General features: G+C 36.4%; 1 long non-coding RNA gene across 1 annotated transcript; it reads right to left on the bottom strand.

Annotated features, from left to right (window-relative positions):
- Positions 1 to 2,220: 2,220 nt before the first annotated feature.
- LOC108435483 lies at positions 2,221 to 5,240 on the bottom strand. The gene is made up of 4 exons (XR_005129129.1): positions 5,101 to 5,240; positions 4,973 to 4,993; positions 3,884 to 4,083; positions 2,221 to 2,782 (listed from the first exon to the last, which is right to left on the bottom strand). It is a non-coding gene; the product is annotated as an uncharacterized LOC108435483 (long non-coding RNA).
- Positions 5,241 to 10,505: the final 5,265 nt, after the last annotated feature.

Here is a 10,505-nt window from a genome sequence, read left to right as displayed (position 1 = left end):
TGTGTAAATTTGATTATTGGTTACACTTTTTGGTGATCTTTTTGTACATTTGCAGCTTTTCAATTGTGTGTTTCTCTCTGGCACAGGATTAAATGCAGTGTCTTGTTCAGTTAGGCTTGTTTGGTGTATCAGGTGGAGATTCCGATGAAAATAGCTAAAAAGTAGCCACTACTCTTTCTGGAAAAGTAGCTAAATTGTAGCTAGCCACAAATTTTGGGAAAATAACTACAAAGTAGCTAACTACTAATTTTTCAGAAGCTATTCCAACCCTGCTCCAAAGTCACCATGCACAGCTAGAGAGGGTGAGGGGTGAGCTGGAGTGATCCAGAACTGATCATCCAACATCAGTACCTGACCTCTCTAATGCTCTTGTAGCTGAACACAATTAAATCTTCACAGCAGTGCTCCAACATCTACTGTAATTATTATACAGCATTTTGATCATTATAAAGTAAATATCATGCCATGATTTTATCTGAAATATTGCAGGACTGTATCATTCATAATAGAAAGATGTGGTTTAACTTACCCATATAAAAAGCCATCTGCTCCTAAACCAATCAGATGTTACATGCAATAAATACCAATGAATTTTCTAACTGGCCTTTACTATTATTAATGACTAAGCTTAGCAATGTGTTTTTAGAGTATGCTCAGTTCATTAAAATTATCCGTGTACTCACTTTTTCATCCATTACAGCTGGAACTGGGACTAAGTGGCTCTTGAAAGTCCAGTGCTGGCTGTGCCTCTGCAGTCTGTACCCATGACTTAGTAGAAGAAGGAGCATATATATAGCCATTCTGAAGGACAAAAGACTTCCCCTTTGACCAAATTTAAAATGGCTGTGTAACTCTTCCTGAAAGGGGCTATGTGCTGTTTTTTTAAGACTGAAGATCATATTTCTTCACTGGAGACCACTTGAGCAAACCTCTGCTCTGCTTTAACCTTCAGCTCAGCTGTAGCCACTTTTCTCAGAGCTGCAGCAGCAGTGGAAATATTAGTCACTGAATGATGAGACCACTTACCTCTAAGCATTTTCGCCATTGTTTGTGTTTATAGGTTTACACACCTTGATAGAAAAGCCAGCAGCATATATGTTCTTTTGGGTGCTGGTATGCTGGTCTGCAGCAAAGGAATTGAATATGCTGGCCACCAACAAAACCAGCATACACTGCTCTCCTACCTTGTTGATCCACATTGTAGAGGTAAAGTCAGAGACAGCAGCTCATGTGTAGAACTTCTGTTCATGTCTATTCCTTCATCAGTGGTCATAGGATGCTGCCCACAGGACGCTGTTGGCTGGATATTTTTGTTTGGTGGACTATTCTCAGTCCAGCTATGACACTGAGGTGTTTAAAAACTCCAGCAGCACTGCTGTGTCTGATCTACTCATACCAGCACAACACACACTAACACACCACCATGACGTCAGTGTTACTGCAGTGCTGAGAATGATCCACCACCCAAATAGTACCTGCTCTGTGAGGGTCCGTGGGGTTCTGACCACTGAAGAACAGGGTAAAAGGGGGCTAACAAAGTATCAGAGAAACAGATGGACTACAGTCTGTAACTGTAGAACTATGTGCAGCTGATAAAATGGACAATGAGCATAGAAACAAGGAGTTGTAATGTTATGCCTGATCGGATGCTGATTTGGATGCTGGTATGCTGGTCAATCAGCATGACTGTGCTGGGTGACCAGCTAAACCAAAGACTGAAATAGCAGTACTTCCAAATCTGATGTTTCTTTTTTAAAAGATCAATCCTAACATATTATTCAGATTCAATTTTAGTTGTTTTTTTTTACTGGATATTTGTAGGACAGGTACTGTTTTCCCCTCTGCTTCTCTCACTCACTGGCTCAGATAGTCACAAGAGACACAGTGAAGTCTCTACAATGGCCTTGAACTTTATGTGATGCACAAAGCCTTTCAAATATAATGTTATGTCCACTTTTAACTGCTTTCCACTGTAGATATCATAAAGAATTCCCCAAGGAATTTAATACAGTATTAAAGTATTTTAAATGATTAGCCATAAATTTAAAACCACCTCCTTGTTTCTACGCTCACTGTCCATTTTATCAGCTCCACTGACTATATATGTGCACTTTGTACTTCTACAATTACAGACTGTAGACCATCTGTTTCTCTGCATGGGATATGTTATGGATATGGAGCAAATAAATAGAAACTGAGCATAAATATATATTTGTCCCCTGTAGGGGATATTTTAATGTATTTTCACTTAGATAATTAACAGCATGACCAGGGGTGTTCAAACTTTTGCATACAACTGTATATAGGATATTTTGCTGTTCTGTCTTTTGCAAAGAAATGAGAACAGAGCACACCGGCAAAACAGGAGTGCCACATTTACGAAAAGGTATACAATGAATGTTTTTGTTTCAGCATTTGCAAAAAAAATGCACTTTTTAAAAAAGGAGCAGTTACCAAACTATTGGAAATTATTTAAATATTTAATCCAGTTGCAAGAGTGATTGTTTTTTAAGAAGCTGCTAGTTAATTGTTTCTGCTACACACTGTAATGCTAGCTGGACTCCCTCCCATGGCTCTTCACCTTCCACTCATTTTACTCTACGTTGAGTTCAGCTCGAATGGAACCAAAAATAAATGCATACATACTTTGGAAATTCAGCATGCTTCAGTGTGACTCGCTGCAGTATAATAACCAAGATAAAGTGACACCTAAAGCAACTAGGTTAGCGCCAGCCCTGGAACTTTTCGAAGTAGGGAAAGATCCTCTGATCTCCATCTAGGGCTGGAAAACAGGATCGGAAAAACACAACAAATTATATAAAATAAGTTGTACACGTAATGTTTTATTCACTCTACTATTAAAACACTCAGTTATAATGGGGCCTTTAAAACCCATTTGTGTGGACTGATTTATCAGCTCAGTAACACTGAGATTAATAACTGATCATCACACTGATTTATCAGTCTACTCAGGCTTTAGCAGAGCTCAGTAACACTGAGATTAATAACTGATCATCACATTGATTTATCAGTCTACTCAGGCTTTAGCAGAGCTCAGTAACACTGAGATTAATAACTGATCATCACATTGATTTATCAGTCTAGTCAGGCTTTAGCAGAGCTCAGTAACACTGAAATTAATAACTGATCATCACACTGATTTATCAGTCTACTCAGGCTTTAGCAGAGCTCAGTAAAAGTGAGATTAATAACTGATCATCACATTGATTTATCAGTCTAGTCAGGCTTTAGCAGAGCTCAGTAACACTGAGATTAATAACTGATCATCACACTGATTTATCAGTCTACTCAGGCTTTTAGCAGAGCTCAGTAACACTGATTAATAACTGATCATCACATTGATTTATCAGTCTACTCAGGCTTTAGCAGAGCTCAGTAATACAGATTAATAACTGATCATCACTTTGATTTATCAGTCTACTCAGGCTTTAGCAGAGCTCAGTAATACAGATTAATAACTCATCATCACTTTGATTTATCAGTCTACTCAGGCTTTAGCAGAGCTCAGTAATACAGATTAATAACTGATCATCACTTTGATTTATCAGTCTACTCAGGCTTTAGCAGAGCTCAGTAATACAGATTAATAACTCATCATCACTTTGATTTATCAGTCTACTCAGGCTTTAGCAGAGCTCAGTAATACAGATTAATAACTGATCATCACTTTGATTTATCAGTCTACTCAGGCTTTAGCGAGCTCAGTAACACTGATTAATAACTAATCATCATATTGATCACAATGTAAGAAACTGGAGCTTTTGACTTTAAACTGTCTGGGCTGCCTTAAAAAAATGTTATTTAAACTTCACATAATTAATTAATAGGGTATAAAACACAGATCCTTGTCCTGTTAACTTACTATGCAATGTTATTTCTCTGATATGTTTTCATATATCATATCGCTGTCTTGTTGCTTGGTGCTGGTGGCTGCCCTTTGTGTTCTTTGTGCTCTCTCACACCTCTGCTTTATCAGCATTATCTTCTGTTGTAGATGCATCAGCAGGAAGATCATAGTAATACTGCAGGTCCAGATAGAGAACAAGAAGTATCGAAACCATCCTTCAAAAAAAAAAATCATTTAGTATACATAATCTATCCATAACCTCATAATCATATCCAGTCCTGCTCCTACACCACTCAAGCACCATTCAGAGGTGAACTGGAAGAGGCCTGAGATTTATTTATAAAATATAATATATTACACAATATGCTGTGTAATGTAACGTGTTTATGCCCCAAAAACTTTCCAAGAATTGTTCACAGTGGTGTTGATAGGAACCAGATATCTGAATCATTTAAGGCCTCTAAAACCTCCCTCACAGACAGTTATTACTCAAGTTATTGCATCATTATCAACATGACATATAAAAACTAAGATATCACACTCGTCAGTGGTTGGACAGCAAGTAAAATGGCTTTGTTTGTCTTGTGACCCCTGGTTCCTATAACCACCACCGTAAAGAGTCAATGAGTTTGACATGAATGCACCATTTCACCATTGATCACTTTGAATGACTTTGTTTACATCCCAACAATCAAAATTTTAAAAATGTTTCAAAACTTTTAAAAATGAGCACATTTTACTGAATAACTACTATGTGCTGAATTTAATAGACTGGGCTAAAGAAATAAATCATAAAATGTGACCTCTGCAAAAGGTTTTGAAATTTGAAAAGTGTAAAATTCCTAATTTTGAAATTTGAAAATTTGTGCATTTCAGTGCATAATTACTGCTCAATTGTTTAATTTGATATACTGCAAAAAAATGATAAAATTAGCATGTGGCCTGTGCAAAAGATTGCCAAATTTTTACTTTGCATTTAGTTTTTTAACAAGATGTTAAATACAAAGAAATGATACACTAAATTTGCAGAAAACACTGGATCAGAAATTAGCCTCTACGTTTATCTTTGTGCTTTATTATAGAAAGATCTGTGGTTTAACTTACCCATACACCCATCCATGTGGCCTAAACAATTAAAAAATAAAAACAGCCCATCACGAACAGCCCTTTAATTGATCATTAATATTTGTCCTGATCAGTTCAGTACTGTGTGTGTTTAGAGTAAAACTTACAGCTGTCTTCAGTTTAAAGCTGGAGGTCAGCTGCTCATGCTGGCGTCCTTTGTGAGTTTGTGTGCTGGTTTCTGCAGTTCAGAAGAAAAGAGGCTTGTGAATAACAAGTGGATCAGAGAGACGGTCAGTGAGTGTAAAACCACTTCCTCTTTCAGCCCCTCGAATGTTTCAAATGGTACTAAAGCTCTTCCTCATAGCTTGAAGCTTGGATCGTGCTTACCCTTCATTTTTTACAGACCTCTAAACACACCTTATCACTGCTATATATATACACGGTGAGTACAAAGGATAGTAACTGTACAGTTTCTTCTTACTGTACATGTATTATTCCTTTACTGGGTTTAGGAGGAAGAATAAAATACCAAAAGCATTTATACATCCATGGATCTGTTCTTACAAATAAAACTTAATAAGAAAGAAAGAAAGAAAGAAAGAAAGAAAGAAAGAAAGGAAAAAGCACAGAAGAAAGAAAGAAAGAAAGAAAGAAAGAAAGAAAGAAAGAAAGAAAGAAAGAGAAAAATTTAATGAAATCATGCAAGAAAGAAATATAATGAAAGATATAATGAAAGAAAGAAGAATTTAATGAAAGAAAGAAAGAAAGAAAGAAAGAAAGAAAGAAAGAAAGAAAGAAAGAAAGAAAGAGAAAAATTTAATGAAATCATGCAAGAAAGAAATATAATGAAAGATATAATGAAAGAAAGAAGAATTTAATGAAAGAAAGAAAGAAAGAAAGAAAGAAAGAAAGAAAGAAAGAAAGAAAGAAAGAAAGAAAGAAAGAAAGAAAGAAAGAAAGAAAGAAAGAAAGAAAGAAAGAAAGAAAGAAAGAAAGAAAGAAAGAAAGAAAGAAAGAAAGAAAGAAAGAAAGAAAAGCTTCTCTCCGCCTCAAATGCGGTGTCTGATTTGTTTTCACACATGTTTTCCGACAAACCCCGCCCCCTGTGCTGCAATTGGCTCGTGCAAATCGCTCATGTTCATGCGCAGTACGTCTAGTTAATGTGCTGGTCACCAGCAAAACCAGCGTGTGTTGTGCTTTAGGTGCTGGTTTGCTGGTCGACCAGACTGAGACCGAGGACCGAGACTGAAACATCAACACTTCCTATCCGAACCGAATCTAGTCTAGAACTGAGCTGTGAGTAGAGCAGTAAAAGGAAAAAACCACAACAGCAGAACAGCAATGCCTACAAAGGCTTTAAACACTGCGCCATCTGCTGGCCAGAAGGGGAATCACACATTAGAGCAGTTTTTCCTGAATAGCTGTCATAGTTCTGTATATTTCCTAAATGTTGTGATTTTTTCAATTTTAGTATTTATTAATAGTGGCCACTTCCTATTCCTCCCGTTATATCAAAAGCAGGCCTGCTAAACAGCAGAGGGCGCCCGCGAGTGAGTCCTCAATGAATGGGAGTAAGAGATGCTCAATGATTAAAACGAAAAGTTAAAATAGTTTCTTTCGTTTTAGAAAGTTGAAGGGTTTCACTAAAAAAAGAAAACTCGCCTGTATGTTTCCTGTTTTCTACAGCTAACGGGTTTGATTGGCGAGCGGAGCAGCTCATTGGCTGTTCGCGATCACTGACGTCATGAATGTACATGAGGCGCCATTTTAAACTCCTATAACTCGAGTTTAAAAGCTCTTAAGATTATTATAACAGCGATGTTAAAATGTTTTATGATATTCATTGTTCAGGAAATGAATGTATTCTTTTACATTAAAAAAGCATTTATAAAATATGATTTTGCTCAAATGCTCCAAATGAACCCATTCATTTTCGACTCACTCAGGAGCGCCATCTAGTGTTTGAGAAAACCGGAAAATATTGAGTGGGAATTCTCTACAGGTTCTCTGGCTGCAGTCTTACAGTGTCTCAAATTCACCCACACAAAGTGAATAAAACATGAATGAGAAAAAAAACGAACACAAATCGGTAAAAAAGTAAACGTGACAGAGAAAAGCAGTTAAGCTAGCGCACTGCAGAGAACACGCATTTTTGTCTTTAGCGTTATCTGTCTTAGACTTTGTACGGGAGACTGCTGATGGAGTAGGGCGGAGGAGAAAAACAGCTGAGAGTTTATTCGTGATTTTAATTAATTTATTTTATTTCCAGCTTCCCGCTGTGCTTCCTGCTTTCCTGACTGCGGACCACATTGTTTGAATCTCCATGGTAACAGCGGCGCCTCTGATTGGTGGAGCTTCCTTCAGGACGTATGGGAAATGTATTTCTTTATTAGGAATGAGGCGATAAAACGTGATTTTTCGGAAACAAAGTTTCCCAGACTGTTCAGTTCCATTGATCCATTTTTTAATGATTAATGCAGCTGTTCAGTGTTCTAGAAGTAATGATGATCCTCAGGATTAACTAAGATAAAAGCATATGGATGTAATTTATCTACATAACAATACCATATCATCGTATTGCCAACCCCTCTCTGTGTTTTTATAGCTGTATCAGCACCGATTCCTCTTTCTGGAAGTGCGTTTAGACTTTGTGCTATTTGTACTTACATAAGGGTTAATTTTCCAAGTACATACACACAAAAAAAAAACACTTCTGTAAATTGCTCTAAAAAAGAGAGTCTACCAAGTAGCGTTCGTGTAAATGTGTGAGATGATAACACCTCCAAAGCCAATGACTCTTCCTGTGCAGTACTGCTCATTCAAAACCTATTACAGATTACAACAGTTCATAAATAACAATAAGTAGTCATTTTATTGAGTATTTCTTTCATGATTTCACCATTTTGAGAAATTTAAATGACATTAAACATTAAACAAAACATTTGAATAAATGTATGAGAATTGCAATGCAGGGCAAAGGTCAGAGACCACCTTTCATTTATTTAATTTCCAGTCTAAACAGCCATAATATACATATTACTGCATACTTATCAGTAGATATTTCTGAGTAGATGAGATATAAAATACTCCACTGCATGAGGAACAGGGACACACAGTACTGTGCGAAGGTTTTAGGCATCTAAGCAATTTTTAAAAACAATTGACCTCAGCAGTGAGTTTATCACAATATACATTAGAATAAAGTCGTATTCATAATTCAAATAAACATAAAAACAATAAAAAGTAACAAGAATTTCTTGGGTCCATATTTTTCCTTGACACCTTCACAGCCACCACAGAGACTCGTTAATATCATCAATTACATCATGAGCTCAATTTACTGAAGCACTGATTGGTCAAACCAGGAGATGCTTTTTAACTACATATAATACTGGACTTCCTCGAGGAGAGGCTTGGAAATGGTTAAACAAACACACTAACATCCAGAAAATCTCTATTTATTATTTATATAATTAACAAATAAATATATTTTGAAAATGTGGTTGGGTGCCTAAGACTTTCGCACAGTACTGTAAGTAAGATTAGTTTATGGAACTATACAAGAGAAAATGGCTCTCCTACCACCAGCAAGACCTGGTAGACACCAGAACTGCCCCCATCAGATAAACAGCACTTAAAGCTTTGATCCTTGAGAGAGAGGAGAAAATCAAGCTGCTTCAGATCTGAATACATCCACAGGTGTTTCTGTCCATCCTTCCACTGTGAGCCAACAACTCAGCGCTATGGGTCTGAAAGGATGTGTAGCTGTTAAGAAGCTCTTCCTGAGAAAATGAGAGACTAAAAAGAAGAAAATTTGCACTGACCACTGAAACTAGATGTCTGACGTGTGGTTTTAATGGACCGATGAGTCTAAATGTGGAATTTGGATTTCTTGTGAAAATCATGAGAAGCTGAAAGTGCAACCACCTTCTAAGACTAAACTTTAAACGTTGTTTCTAAAATGTTTCAAAATACAATATTGAAAGAAAATAATGACTTTTACAAGTTATCTGTTCCCCACTGAAAATGTTCTGCTCGTCTGGTGTCGGCGGCTGGTTTTCGTGGTCTTTGTTCTTGTTTTGCTCTTCCGAACCGCTGCTCTATCAGCAGGATCTCCCTGCGCAAGTGTGTGAACAGGAAGATCATCATAATATAGAAGACCAAGACTGAGAACAAGAAGTATCGAAACCATCCTTTAAAAAAATACACAAATCGTAGTAGATAACATACATATAGTAGATAACATACATATAATATACATATAATCTATACAAAACCTCATAAATGTGTCCTGCACCACTCAAGCACTAATCAATCTAGATTATGTTTGTGTTTATGTTTTTTATTTCATGTGAGGTAAATTGGAAAGGCCTGCTATTACTGGCTGAGCTTCTTATTAATGTCCATATTAAGGACAGGAAATTGTGCCAAACTGAAAAGCAATCACTACAGTGGGAAAACATGAAATGCGGTGCACACGTGACATTACTTTTCCATAAACATGTGCACACAATGTCCCAAAATCAAAAGAAAATCTTTTGTGCATTGTTTTCACATTGCTTGATCTCTCTACTGAAAAACAATACATGCAAATTTGCATTTAAAATAAGAAAAGCTGACCTGGTGTCAGAATTGAATACAATTCTGAAATATAAGGAAGGCCCAGATTCTGCTTTCCACCTTGCTGTACTTTAAAGAACATTAAATCAATGTAAAGGATAACATGCACATTTTCTATGTGTTACTGTTTAAATGCTATCTCATGTGCACTGTTCTGGATGAGGCAAATGCATTTGAAGTACAAAAAAGTAAAGAAACATGAAAACAGTGAAGTGGAGGTTTTGCTTTTCATTGTGGCACATATTCTGCATGTCCCTATGGGAAAGTAATGTCATGTGTGCGTTGCACTGTTTTCATAGTTATGATTGCATTTCATTGAGACAAATCTGTTTAAAGTACTGAAGAGTGGAAAGCAATATAGTCGTGCCTTCGTTACATTTCAAGGCAGATTTTATTCAATGCTGACACAAATTTTGCATTTCATTTTTTAAATGCTAATCCTCATGCATTGTTTTTCAGCAAAGTGAAAACATAATACTTGTGGTTTTGTTGTTCATTTTGGCGCATATTCTGTGTGTCACTATGGGAAAGTAATGTATGCATCACGTTTCACATGTTTTCACTGTATTGATTACTTTTCAATCTGGCACAAAGTCCTTTCTATGCATATTATATATTGTTCTTCTCTTTTTTGGTCTTTGAGATTTACTCCAAACAATTAAGTGGGCTTATGTATCAGAAAGAATCAAAATTCATTTTAACATGATGATTTTCTACCTTTCTTTACTTCTAAAAGACGAATCTCAATTTTTGGCATGATTAAATTGTTAAAATGTAAATATCCAGAGGGATTTTATGTGCAATATTCTGGAGAAATAGCTCAGAATTGTTTGCAGTGGGGAACCTCCCAGAAAGCTGTTATACACGGTGATTACGAATATGTTGCCTTATGTTGTGCAGTGGTGGACGAAGTACACAAATCATGTACTTGAGTTAAAGTAGAGCAAGGCAA

The sequence above is a fragment of the Pygocentrus nattereri genome, chromosome 19 (assembly GCF_015220715.1).
Source record: "Pygocentrus nattereri isolate fPygNat1 chromosome 19, fPygNat1.pri, whole genome shotgun sequence".
NCBI classification, from domain to species: domain Eukaryota; kingdom Metazoa; phylum Chordata; class Actinopteri; order Characiformes; family Serrasalmidae; genus Pygocentrus; species Pygocentrus nattereri.
Note: the sequence above shows the minus strand (reverse complement) of the source record. Positions and strands in the feature narration are given on the sequence as shown.